Genomic DNA, 14,724 nt, shown 5'->3' on the forward strand with positions numbered 1-14,724 from the left:
CTTCTCGGCACAATCTCCTAATTTTGAACTTCTATTTTTTTAAATGTCAGCCGTACATTGATGCCGCTGGTGTTTTTGGTGTATTTGAGTTTCTCGTGACTGATTGATGCACAAAGTGACATGTAACTTTTGTCCACACACACATGGTTTAGCAACTGAAGCCAGGTTCTCCTATACCCAACCATCCAAGAAGATGGCTTTGAAAGGAGATGAGGTGCTTTCTGAGGGGCAACAAAATGTGGTCAGGTCAGCCCAACTATCTCCTAATGACCAATTCAAAAGAAGTAGGGGAAATGCTTGAAGTAAACTTGAGACAGTTTGGTTGTTTTATTTGTTTCATAAAAGCCGATCTGAATATTTCTTTATTTTACTGACAAACCTTTTCAACTTTTCATACAAGTATTGCCTTGTCAGTAAACTAAGCTCATTTGCTGTGGATAAGGCACTCATCAATTTGAAGTGGTTCTTTAGAATTCATTAGCATTTCATTTTGAAATTTGGAAGTTTCAATTGGTGCTCGGTGATTAAGAATCTGCCATAACGGGTCAGTGGCAGTGTGAGATGGAATTAGCACAGTGCCCGATTCTCGACATCTAGGATTTGAATGAATGTTAAGCATTCAAATCGAAGCATTGTGAAATGAAGAGCGCAAGAACGGTGAAGGAAGTGTAGATTAAGAGTTGTTAAAATGTCAATTCAAGATTAAATGAGATAAAGAAACCGAAGGAAAGAAAGATTGGGGTAAGCGAGAGAAAAATCCCCCCAAAACAATTAGGAATGAGGTTCCACATTGATAGTTTTCTGTGCCAGAGAAGTTGACTGTCTGTAATTAACCCCTATCCCTAAAAGGGTATTTAAATTTGATTTGACTTGACTTTGCTTTCTCTAATTAGTTTAGTTCATGCTCACTTGCAAATACGGAGACTTCATGCCAGTAATGCATTTGAATGGTGAGGCAAACAGCACAATCATCATTTTCATTAAGCTAATGACAGAACAGGTACTGCATCTCGTACATCAACTTCTGGATTTCCACATTTAACCATCTGACCACATGTGATGTATGTGATTTATTGCTGTTATCCTTGCTATTATTTTGACAGCAAGTCTTGGGCAAAAATGATGCAAGACATAGATCATTGTTTGTACCTTAGAGCTTAAAGGTTTTCCAGTACCAATATTATTTAATAGTAATGGCAATATTGGCTTTCAGTTAAAATGCTTAAAATTTGAACAATAGTATATTGCCCATTTTTAACTTTCTTTTAGAGTATTCCAGTACTAGCATCCTTCTAGTCATTTGTGACTCACATTCTACTTTTCCTCTGTGTCTAAGCTAGTTAAAGTTTTATTGACTAAACTCGAAGAGTGGAAGTTTTGGGCCCTTTAGAATGGGTTTTAAATGTTGCAAAAGACACCCTGTACTTCAGTTACCACATCTGAATTTTTTAGCACTTCACTGCAGTCGGATGAGAATTCACACATCATTGGCTTCAAGTTGGACATCTTGTGATTGTTGAAGTGTGAGACTGAGAACTCAGCTGGTTTGATGTAAATTCACAAGCAGTCAAAGTAATAGTCAGTTAAAGCTCATTTAGGAAGGTCGGATCTAAAAATTTAAGATGGAGATTTGGGGACTTAATTTTTTAATTTAAAGTACCCAATTCTTTTTTTTTCTCCCCCCCCCCCCAACCAAACGAGAAAATGCTGGAAAATCTCAGCAGGTCTGGCAGCATCTGTAGGGAGAGAAAAGAGCGAACGTTTCGAATCCAGATGACCCTTTGTCAAAGCTCAATTTTTTTTCCAATTAAGGGGCAATTTAGCGTGGCCAATCCACCCACCCTGCACATCTTTGGGTTGTGGGAGGCAAGACCCACGCAGACACGGGGAGAATGTGCAAACTCCACACGGACTGTGACCCGGGGCCGGATTTGAACCCAGATCCTCGGCGCATGAGGCAGCAGTGCTAACCACTGCGCCACCGTGCCGCCCGATGCCGTGGACTTCTAGCATTATCTCTAGTTGATTTTCTGAGACTACAGCTTATACAGGGCAAAGTATATTACATTTTCAACATCACAACAGTGACTATATTTCAAAAGCACTTCAATGATTGTGAAACATTTTGGAAAGTCCGGAGGTTATGAAAGGCACCATATAAATACAAGTCTCTTCTTTAATTTTTTTCCACCTTTTTAATGTAAATTCATTTAATCTGCCCACATTCACACTAACATCAGTTCACTCAACTGTTTGCATGGCAGCATGTACAAATTATTTGCTATGTACACAGAACCCATTATAAGAATGCAATGGAAGGCTGCCCAAACTATTCCTTTGGGATCATATTATAGCCTTGGTTTGCCTCACAGGTTTTGAACTTTCATTTTTCACTGGTTTGCCCTATCTTAATTAAGCCAGGAGGGTTGCCTCATTAGTGGCTAGGTATTTAAATCAATACTGAAAACTGTTGTAAGTTATATGCAAATTAATGCTAGCATTAAATTTAAAGTTTATATATCTTCTGTGGCATGCATCAACAATTTTGATTCTGCCAGGATAATGGGATTCTTGGAACAGTGTCCTCAGCTCTTCGCTGTCACTCCAGCCTCCTAGCTCCTTTTAAACTCACCAATTCATTTTAAACACAAGCTAAGTTATCTAGATGTTTTTCTGGGAGTTTTTTGCTTTTCATCCATACCATTCGCCTCGGGGAATAACTTTACTCGCAGTGAACACGACCTCCTGATTTACCTGCTGCATGATGCCACTTCAGGGTCTGTACTCGCCAATATTTTGATGTGGCTTAGTGGTCAAAAGAGCTAAGATTTGAATAGTGTGTGGAGCTGATCAGCCTCTGCTGCAGACTGGCCAACCATACTTGATTCAAATCTTAATTCTAGCTCCCTTTGCTGCCTTGCTGTACTTTAGAGTCCAACCTTCCTGACTTTCCTCCCCTTTTCTCCGATAGATGGTAACCTATCCTGCTGGTCACTGGCCGAGCTCCCGGAAATTCTATTTTATTCCTATATCAGATCCACAAAAGTCGTTAATAAATCCAACAAGAAATTCAGGAAAAGTTCATTACCCAATGAGTGATGAGGATGTGAAACTTGCTGCCACAAGGTGCAGTTAAGGTGAATATATGCATTGATGGGAAGCAAGGAATAAAAGGTTTATTGAGTTAGATCAAGTGGGATGGGAGGGTGCCCGTGTGGAGCATAAACAGCAGCACAGTCTAGTTCGGTCAAATGGCCTGTCTCGGTGTTGCAATTCCTGTCTCGCACAAGGAACTTTCCAACAGGGCTAAGTTGGGTAGGGCTCCAGATTGGTGAGTGAGTAGTTATTCAACATCATCACCACCCTCACTCCCATTCCCATCCTCAACTTTAGTCCAATTTGAGGGAAGGGCCAACTGTACCCCATCAATGTCCTTGCTGAGATTAGTTAACACATGCTAGAGTGAGGCATGACACTTCCTGTTTTCTAAACATTGGTACTAAAGTGCAGTGCATTCAGCCACTTTGAGAAAAACTAATGGATAGTAGCTGAAAAGTCTAAATCACTGCAATTGCTGGATTTGTAGGTTATTTAGGCCAGTATTTCAAATGACATTGCTGTTGAATCTGAATCTATGTAGAAGGAACCCCGTAATAATTTAGAAAAGTAGAAACTTTGGATCCTAATATTTTTAACTAATAATAATAATAATCGCTTATTATCACAAGTAGACTTCAATGAAGTTACTGTGAAAAGCCCCTAGTCGCCACATTCCGGCGCCTGTTCGGGGAGGCCGGTACGGGAATTGAACCCGCGCTGCTGGCCTTGTTCTGCATTACAAGCCAGCTGTTTAGCCCACCGTGCTAATGACCACATTTATAAATATACAGTTAAAATGGATTTCCTTTTATAACACTTCTTAACCGTGATTAGTACTTACTTGGCGAAATGTAAACTATTTCACCTGTTTCTCGGTCTGGTTTAAAAATGGATGCTATCTCATCTAGGTTTTGCAACACAATGGGAGCATGCGAGCAACAACTTACACCCAAATGTGTCTCAGAAGAGTTGAAATAAAAGCTTGTTAGGGAATGTGACTGGAACCATAGTCGCAACATTGTAGGGCTGTTTGAATATGGGGAGAGATTTGACGCCGTGAAATAGAGACACAGTAGATCAAAGTTGCCAGAAAAGAAAGTATTTATTGAAATGTACACTGTAAATTTTGAAATCCAAACACTGAGAAAAGCTGCAAACCACTGGTGGTGAGCAAAAAAAAAAAAAGGCCGATAATTGGTACTCAGGATGAAGAAAGGGTGTAGCTAAGAGAATTCTGCCCAAGTTTGAGTTTGTATAAGATGGAGCAGTGGAACCCAGCGAAGCAAGTATTGTAAAATTTGAACCAGGAGCTGACTAAAGCATAGATTAGGGTTTTTGGCAGTAATGGAGATACGGTAGGGATGGTGGCAAGCAGTATTTCCATATCCTTGGTCTCAAACTGTGAAGTATAAGTTGTGTAGTCATCACCACCTTGGAAACACAGGCCATCCAATTCTTTGCTTCATTCAGAAATCTGTTCATTGTTAAGATTGCCTTTAAATTTAATTCTACCTTTTTAGCACTATGAAACCTTTGCTATATAGGTGTTCTGATTCAAATGGATCTGCTAGATTTTAGCCTTGGGGATTTGGATCACATGACTCTATGGTTTTACAGTTTTTTGTTGCCGGTGTTATCATCCTCCTGGAATTGATTCTGCTTTGTAGAGTGGAAACCTACATGATGGGACAGATCTCATTTTTTACACACTGCATTGAACCCATTATTAATCTGACTTCACGAAGGAAGAGATCAAGCAAGCAGAGTCAGCCTCTCATTTGGTAATTGAACAGATATGTCATTTAGGAGCTCTGAAAGATTAATTTTATCCATGTTGTCTTTATAAATTGCTTTTCAAGCACAGAAATTGGTCTGCATCATATACATATATTTAAGATTATCTACTTATTTTTACATTTTCATGTAAGGATTGATGAGTTTGAACTCTCTAAATTGTGTAGTAGTTTGTTTCAGCTGTCAGTGCTTTCCCCCTTTAAATGTGATGGCTGAGTTTCAAGAACATGAGCTGAATGAAGAAATGACTGATTCAGTTGCACTTAAGGACATTTTAGATTTATGTAACTAAGCAAATGGAGTTGACTAAAGCAGAGAGTGCAGTTGTGATTACCCTTAACTTAATACCTACTACATTTGAAAGCCTTACAAACCCACATATCTAGAGTTGTACTTATTTTTCAGTTGCTGAATATTACATAGCCCATTCAAATTAATAATGATTAATATGTGAATGCATCTGTCACATTGGTCTTTAGCTGATCTTCACCAAAGTTGCCCAACTTGGCCCCAAATCAGATGGTCACTTAGCACCCAGACATTAGTCTATGTGACATGACTAACCGCGGGAATGAAATTAAAACTTTGAGAAGAGAACTTGCTTTTGATCTATTGCAGAATACAATTACGTGCCTTGTGACACTTTGATGCATAACTTTGTCTTTAAATGAGTAATCGTAGCAATGCAGTCTTTTTTCTCAGCAAATACCCACTGGCTGACAGCACGATGGCACAGTGGTTGGCACTGCTGGCTCACGTCACCGAGGTCCCAGGTTCGATCCCGGCTCTGGGTCACTGTCCGTGTGGAGTTTGCGCATTCTCCCTGTGTTTGCGTGGGTTTTGCCCCCACAGCCCAAAGATGTGCAGGGTAGGTGGATTGGCCACGTTAAATTGCCCCTTAATTGGAAAAAAATGAATTGGGAACTCTAAATTTATTTTTAAAAAGGAAGAACGTCTGTGGTCAGCCTACAGTAGTCGAAGGAAGTCCTTGACATTTCCCCACCAGTAAAACCAGGTGTACTATATCATACATTGCAACCAGCAGGAATTCTTTTTTTTTAAATTTGGTTTTATTTTAAAAATTTCAATAATTTTTACAAACCACTACAAAAAGAAAAACAACGAAAAGAAAACATAGCAATAAAACAGAAAACAACCTAACCATTTAACAAGTAAAGGTGGGGTATCTGCCCTTTACGAACGAAATCCATCCACTGCCCAAACCAGCCCCCCACCCTTCCCCCTGGTTTGCTGCTGCTGACCTCCACCTAACGTTCCGCGAGAAAGTCAGGGAACGGTTGCCACCACCTGAAGAACCCCTGCAAGGCCCCTCGCAAGGCAAACTTCATCCTCTCCAACCTGAGAAATCCCGCCACGTCACTGACCCAAGCCTCTACGCTTGGGGGGTTCGTGTCCCTCCACATTAACAAGAGCCTTCTCCGGGCTACCAAGGAGGCAAAGGCCAGGACTCCGGCCTCTTTCGACTCCTGCACTCCCGGATCGTCGGATACCCCAAATATCGCTATCCCCCAACTAGATTTTACCCGAGTATCCAAGACCTTGGACATAGCCTTTGCGAAGCCTTTCCAAAATTCTGTAAGTGCTGGGCATGCCCAGAACATATGGACATGGTTTGCTGGGTTCCCTGAGCACCTCACACACCTGTCCTCCACCCCAAAGAACTTACTCATTCTCACCCCTGTCATATGTGCCCGGTGCACCACCTTAAACTGAATCAGGCTAAGCCTGGCGCAAGATGAGGAGGAATTGACCCTGCCCGGGGCGTCAGCCCACAGGCCTTCATCCAGCTCCTCACCCAGCTCCTCCTCCCACTTGCCCTTCAGCTCTTCCACCGAGGTCTCCTCCGCCTCCTGCAGCTCCTGGTATATTTCCGATATCTTGCCATCCCCTACCCACACGCCCGAGACCAACATGTCCTGTATCCTCCGGGAATGCAGCAGCGGGAATTCCCCCACCTTTTTCACAAAAGCCCGAACCTGCAGGTACCTAAAGGTATTCCCCGGGGGCAGCCCAAATTTCTCCTCCAGCGCCCTCAGACTAGCAAAAGTCCCATCGATAAACAGATCCCCCATCCTTTTGATACCCGCCCTGTGCCAACTTAGGAACCCCCCCTGTCTATTCTACCCGGAGCGAACCTGTGATTGTTCCGTATCGGGGCCCAGACTGAAGCCCTTGCCTCCCCCCTGTGCCGTCTCCACTGCCCCCAGATCCTCAATGTCGGCGCCACCACCGGGCTCATGGTATACCGCGTCGGCCCCAAGCTAGTATCTTTACAAGACGCCGCTTCCAACCGTTTCCACGCCCCCCTCTCTCCCTCCATTACCCATTTCCGAATCATGGATATATTCGCTGCCCAGTAATAGCTGCAAAAACCAGCAGGAATTTCTGTATTTCCATTTCGATTAATTCAGTCAGTGGTTGCACTCTGGTCATGATAGCTTATCCCATTTATTTGTCCTTTCCATCTGCAATTATTTGTAGAACAGAATTAATCTTGCTTATTGTTAAGATCCCAGTTAATGTAGTAACTGGACGGGAAGATGCCAGAATGGAACCTGGCTCAAAAGACTGTAATGTTTTTTTAAATATAAAATGTGGAGGAATAGAGTCACAGGACCACTAAACAAGAAAAAAACATTTATTATACATGAAAACGTTAGATTATGATTTAATATGCTTTTACTCCCACCTTAGCTTGACAATTGCACACCGGTTTTAGGATTATAATAATCCTATAATAATTTTTAATATAATTTAATGCATTCCCTCTGCTGCTTCCATCAAGCTTTCGCTTTCAGGTTTTTACATCTCTACCGTCACGTTTCCTTTGACGTAAAGACTTTTACACAAACGTCACGGTCCAACCACCGATTTACACAATTATTTCAAATGATGTCTGCCAAACGGTAGTAATGTCCCTCAAATCTTAGCACTACTGCAGATATCTTTCTGGCCGCACGATTCAATTACTTTTCAACTCTCTCACTTTACTGAACAGCTTCCTCTGTTCTGAAATCTTCAGACTTCTTGGAAACCTCTCTTCATTTCTCTCGTTTCTTCAACTAGCTGGACTTATAGATTTCTGGCATCTGTTTCCTAACCATTACTCCATAGTATGACTTTTCATCTCGCAAGGCCAAGAAAGATGTTCCCTCTTTAGCCTTCAAAAATCAACTGCTTCTACCCGAGCTGAGAGCTGCCTTCCCCCTCACTAGGTATCTCCAATCAAATGAGCTAAACTAAAACTTAAAAGATTCTCTTTACAATGCCCTAGTTGCTAAGCAACCACTCCTGGTTTATTTACTCTTCATGCTCTAGCACTATCGTTTAAAAAAAATATATATATATTTTCTCCTTTTTCACATTTTCTTCCAAATTTACATCCACCAACAAACAATAAGCAGTAACGAATATAATGTCAATCCCCTTATCAACAATAACAATCCCATCTTCCCACCAAACCCCCAATCAACAGCCCGCGTGCAGCCCTTTCTAAGCGCGATAGAATTACAGTTGGAATTGGAACCAGCCCCCCCACACACACACACCGTTGTCCAGCATGAATGTCATGATACGTTTTATCCTTCCAACAACAGAAACATTAAATTAAACCCATTTGAAACTATACCTTATTTCTAATGTTTGCCAGTACAAGTATAATTCCCTTTAAACTACCTTATTTTCCTAATGTCATTAGTAATGATCTTCAGATTTCCATTGTAGTGCAAGACCCAGTGCACAGCGAGACCACAGCAGTTTGCACATACTTACTGATGGAACATCATGGGGCAAAACTGCCATCTTTAACATTCAGATGCTAGCATTGAATTAATTGCACTATCTACTGCTCCTCCTCGGCATAAAATTGTATCATTCATGCTCCTGCTCTTCGTTCTTGCTCTAGTTTGTACTCTGCTGCATTAAGCCTGTCTGTTGCCCTGTGTAATTCCCAAGACATAGCTCTCCTTTGATACCTGCTGTTCTTTGAAGCTAGTGGCTACAGTTAACACCGGCTCGGATTTTGCGGTTAGCTGTGTAGCAACAGTGCTCCCTCCTGATCTCCAAGCTGCCCAGAAAGATCTCGTGATCTCTGTGGCATGGAGTTTGAACCTGGTTTCAAGTCGAGGGAGTCTGCAGACATCCAGAAGCAATGATGTCATCAAGCAGGGTAAGTAGCTAATCACATTCAGGTATTCTCATAGACCGCAAACCTGGAAGAAAAGTCTGCTGATTATCCTTAATTTTTAATTTAAATGTTTACTGCGAGCAAGATAAAAGATTGGACCATACACTTGGAATTAAGATGGAAGCTGAAGTACCAAAAGTAAACTTCTAAACATTACTTTAAAAATGTGTTTAAGGTCAGTGAGACTGTTTGGGAGTAATTATGAACTTAGTAAGCTGTTTAAAATTCAGTTACACCTTGTTCAACAAGATGTAACCTTTTTCGAGCGTTTCTACATCTAGTCTAATAATGTAAAAGAAGTGGTTAGCACGGTGCTGAGGACCCGGGTTCAATCACAGACCACTGTCCGTATTTGTGCGTGGAGCCGGAGGATGTAGGTAGGGTTCTAAATGAATACTTCGTTCACGAGCAAAAGGGCCGGAGTGGGTCTAAAAGTCAGGGAGAAAGATTGTGATGAAATGAATGGAATTAACAGAGAGAGAGAGGAGGTTCTGAGTGGTCGGTCATGTTTAACAGTGGACAAATCCCAGCAGCATGGTGGCGCTGTGGCTAGCAATGCTGCCTCACGGTGCATTGCTAGGTCCCAGGTTCGATCCCGGCTCTGGGTCACTGTCCGTGGAGTTTGCACATTCTCCCCGTGTTTGCGTGGGTTTCGCCCCCACAACCCAAAGATGTGTAGGATAGGTGGATTGGCCACGCTAAATTGGCCCTTAATTGGAAAAAATGAATTGGGTACTTTAAATTTATTTTTAAAACCAGTGGACAAATCTCCAGGGCCAGATGAATTGTATCCCAGGCTGTTGAATGAGGCAAGGGAGGAAATAGCAGGGGTGCTGGCAATAATTCTCAATTTCTCTCTGGCCACAGGAGAGGTGCCGGAGGATTGGAGCTTGGCCAATGAGGTACCATTATTCAAGAAGGGATAAACCAGAAAACTACAGGCCAGTCAGTCTAACCTAGTGGTGGGGAAACTATTGGAAGCAACTTGGAGAGACTGAATTAATCTGCATTTGGAGAGGCAGGGATTAATCAAGAATAGTCAGCATGTTTTTGTTAAGGGAAGATCATGTCTGACCAACATGCTTGAATTTTCAAAGAGGTGACCCCGTATGTAGATGAGGGAAATGCATTTGACATACCTTACTTGAACTTCAAGGCTTTTGATCAGGTCCCTTGTGGAAGACTGGTGGTGAAGGCAAGACCCCCAAGGAAATTTGGCAAATTGGATCCAGAACTGGCTGAGTAGTAGGAAGCAGAGGGTGATGGGCAAGGGGTGTTTTTCTGACTGGAAGCCTGTGTCCAGTGGTGTCCCGCTGGCATCTGTGTTGGGGCCCTTGCTGTTTGTGGTTTATATAAGTGATTTAGACATGAATGTAGGAAGATTGATCAGAGGGCAGCACGGTGGTGCAGTGGTTAGCATTGCTGCCTCTTGGCGCCGAGGTCCCAGGTTTGATCCCGGCTCCGGGTCACTGTCCATGTGGAGTTTGTACATTCTCCCCGTGTTTGCGTGGGTTTCGCCCCCACAACCCAAAAGTTGTGCAGGGTAGGTGGATTGGCCACGCTAAATTGCCCCTTAAATGGAAAAAATGAATTGGGTACTCTAAATTTATAAAAGAAAGAAAAAGGAAAGTTGATCAGTACAGCCTTCGGAGAATATAGATGGGCTGATTAGTGGCAGATGGAATCTGAATAAGCACTTGGGCAAGACAAACAATGCAAGGGAATACATGATAATTGGCAGGACCCTGGGAAGCACCGAGGATCAGAGGGATCTTGGTGTCCATGTACACCGGTCCGATAAGGTAGCAAGAAAGGTAGACAGTGGTTAAGAAGGCATATGGTGTACTTGCCTTTATTTGCCAATGCATATAAGAGCAGGGAATTTATGCCGGAATTGTATGAAACATTGGTTTGGACACACCTAGAGTATTGTGTGCAATTCTGGATTCCACATTACAGGAGGGATGTGATAGCACTGGAAAGGGTGCAGAGATTTAACGGGATGTTGCTTGGGCTGGAGATTTTAGTCATGAGAGATTGGATAGACTGGGGTTGTTTTCCTTGTAGCAGAAGAGGCTGAGGGGGGGAATGATTGAGATGTGTAAAATGATCAGGAGCAGAGATGAGAGTAGACAGGAAGACACTTTTCCCCTTGGCAGAGGGATCAATGACCAGGGGGCATAGGTTTAAGGTGAGGGGATGTGAGGAAAAACCTTTTCACCCAGAGGGAACTCACTGCCTGAAAGAGTGGTGGAGGCAGTGATCCTCATAACATTTAAGAAGCATTTAAATGTACACTTGGAATGCCAAGGCATATAAGGATATGGGCCAAGTGCTGGAAAATGGGATTAGAAGACTTGGGCAGTTTTTGACTGGCGCAGACGTGATGGGCCAAAAGGGCCTTTTCTGTGCTGTCGACCTCTTTGGCTCTGATTTGTACTCTAGGGGCCTTCATCGGCACACCCTAAGGGAAAACGTAGAATCACAGGCAGCAACTTCTGGATCTCCATGCTTAGATTCCATGTGTGCAGATGCTAAAAGCTGCTGTCAGTTTCAGAGGAGTAATGAAAGTTGAAAGCCAAGTTTTGCCAACACTATTACCACAAGATCTGGGTCACTGACTTTCCCATTGCTAATAGCTGCAGCTGAATTGAGTGGCTAAGCTCTTTGGGACTGCAGGTCAGTGCACTTCTCTCATTAGCTATATAAACTTTGAAAAACCACATGGTCAACAAAGGATTAATTAAAGCTAGCAATGTACATAATTGTTTATAATGTTTTTGAAAATGCCAATAAAAAGATTTTTTAAAAATCTTTAATATCACCTGAGAAAATAGCTTACAATTGCCCCTTAAACGATGCTTTCAATACAGTGAATACAATACCCTTAACTGATATCTTTATTCTCACTTAAACAACCAGGAAAACACCACCTCCATTCTCAGTCCACTGTTAAACCATTGGCATCCATTATTTTACAGATATTTTATTTGTGAAAGAAAGATCTTTTGACACTGCTTTAAAGAAAAGATTTGACTCCTGTCAGAACCATGCAGAAACTCTGGCTACATTTCTTCAGAAGCTGTTTCAGCTGGTTTCAGCTCCCCTTGTTCTCAGACAAGTCTGCACTTCTTGGAAAGACTGTAAATCTCTTTTAACTGAACTGCAACGAGAGCAAACTGTTCAAATTCTGGTCAGAGCTTCATCGAGAACTCCACAACTGGACTGCTTTCCCTGCAAAATGCCTGATACCTTCGCGCCACCCAGTAATGGCATCCATCTTACCAAGCTGGAATCTAAACTCCACAGGGAATCCCCTTAATCCAAACAAAATTGCATTAGCCCAAGCCTTCGACAATGGATTAATTGCACTCCGGCTCCCACAATATACTTGCTTTTCAAAATAGGATTTATTATAAAATATGAGTGCAGCAGTCCCTCACACACTCACCCAGGATTTTAACCCTTACTGCACCAATACATCTGAAATTCACACATTCATCACAAGCTAAAAACATCCGTGCGTTCTTAGTGCTTGACAATGGAGGGACAGGATGAATGGCTTTCCGAGGATGGTTATCTGTGGAGAGGGGGAGCCTCGTGTTGCCTACACTCTAGCATATTAGAATTGCAAATACAAATGCTGAATAACTTTGAAGTGTGATGATCATTATGTGGTTAAATATAGTCGCTGTTGGCAGGATCCAGCCGACAATAATCGGAATGACCAGATCATCTGTTTTCAGTGGTGCAAAAGGAGGGAGGCATGTTTGGACACTGGAGAACACAGCAGACAGTGTCATCTAGAACACAGCATATACAATAACTCCACCAGTACTGTTAGATTAGGATCTCAAACTCTTATGACAGAGCTTTTTTCGACAAGCTGGCTCATATACTCAAATAATCTGAGTTATTGTGCAAAATACAAATTCTGACAGAAAAGTATAGAGACGGGCATTTAAGAAAATGGAATGTTCCACAGGTTAGACCTGTTAGAACAGGTTGGGGGGGGGGGGGGGGACAGCAGGCCAAAGGGTTTCAATTGTCAGTTTCTGGTCTGGATCTAACTCATCTTGAAGGAAGTGAAAGAGGTTTGACTAAACTGTGGATTTCTGTGGTTGGCAGAAATCATGCAGTGTCTTGTTGGTTAGTTAATGAGCCAAAGAGTGTTGACTTTAAATGCATCCAGATTTCACAGGAATCTGTCATAAGCAATGACTTAATAAGTATTAACTGTTCAGTACTATGTGATGTTTCATTTATATTGCAGAACCTTCTCTACTCAAAGCAGTTAAAATAATACATTGCCTTATGTAACACCTTCACAACCTGGAGGCATTCCAAAGTGTTTCACAGCCAATTAAGTACTTGAAGTGTAATCAATGCTGTAAATATAAGAAATGTGCAGCCAGCTTGCACACAGCAAGCTTTTGCAAGCAGCAGTGAGATAAATGACCAAGTAACCCATTTTCATGAATTTGATTGAGGGATAATTGAGGGATAAATGGCCAAGACACTGGGGAGGAAATAGTCACCTCCTCTTTGAACAGTGCCATGGAATCTTTTACATCCACCTGAGGAGTCCGACAGGGCCTCGATTTATGTCGTGACACCAGTGCAATACTTGTTCAATACTGAAACAGGTCAGTTGAGACATTTACTTGAGTCTCTAAAATAGGGTTTGATTCCACAATCATATAAGTTAGAGGCAAGAGTGCTTTCACTGACCCGAGACTATTCTGTAGTAGTCGTAGATCCCTGTGAAGTGCATTCTGCTTAGTTTATGTTGTGGAGTGGATTCTACAGTAATTACCGCACAGCTTGTTTAAAGGTTGACGTCAATTTCTGACAGCTAGACCTTCAGAGGTACATGAGAGAAGTTATCACGGGCCTGAGTTATGTCTTTAATACTGACATTTTTACATTCCCAGTCACAGCGCACTGCAGTGAATGTCCAGCATGAGAATCCATGTTCTGGCTTTTTAAAAAAAATGTTTGCAGAAGGGAAAGGGGCATTTGACTCCTGTGCCAATTCTTAGCCATGGGAAACCAAACTTGAAACCATTGCTGCTTTCTCTTCCCCATCACCTCTACCATCTTAGCCCCCCCATAACAAAGCACTGCATGCTCCAATAGCTTCTGGGGGGAAAAAATTCCTAACCCTTCTCAATCTTTTGATAATTTTTAATTACTGATAGTATTTCTGGTACCATGAGCTACTATCAGAGTACAGTTGCCTCTTAACGATGAGGTTTTTTTCAAAATGAATGAATTAAAATAATGGCACAGCAACACAGGTTATGCCTCTGGAGTGCCCGTTTACAGATGCTTCTTTATCAGAAATATTATTTGGATCCTACAGAATCATAACCAGTTCATAAATGAAAGTAAAATCCAATTATCAGCTCTTTGCTGGTAGGTAATGTTCATGTTCATCAGGGACCAGCAGGTATAACTTTTCAGCTGACTTGAATTGCAGATCATGTTTAGCATTGCAGTGACGATTAGTGTTCGTTCTGGATTTGTGACTTAAGAATATCATGCATGTCGAAACCAATTGTTTACAACTGAGATTTCATCATATAGAATCATAGAATGGTCACAGCACCAAAAGAGGCCAT

The 14,724-nt window shown here is 42.0% G+C and overlaps 1 protein-coding gene across 5 annotated transcripts in view; it reads left to right on the forward strand.

The window, feature by feature from the left end:
• Window positions 1-14,724, forward strand: part of helz (helicase with zinc finger) — a 290,186-nt gene that overhangs the window by 186,314 nt on the left and 89,148 nt on the right. The window lies entirely within an intron of this gene.

The sequence above is a fragment of the Scyliorhinus torazame genome, chromosome 18 (genome assembly GCF_047496885.1).
Source record: "Scyliorhinus torazame isolate Kashiwa2021f chromosome 18, sScyTor2.1, whole genome shotgun sequence".
In the NCBI taxonomy this organism is placed as follows: domain Eukaryota; kingdom Metazoa; phylum Chordata; class Chondrichthyes; order Carcharhiniformes; family Scyliorhinidae; genus Scyliorhinus; species Scyliorhinus torazame.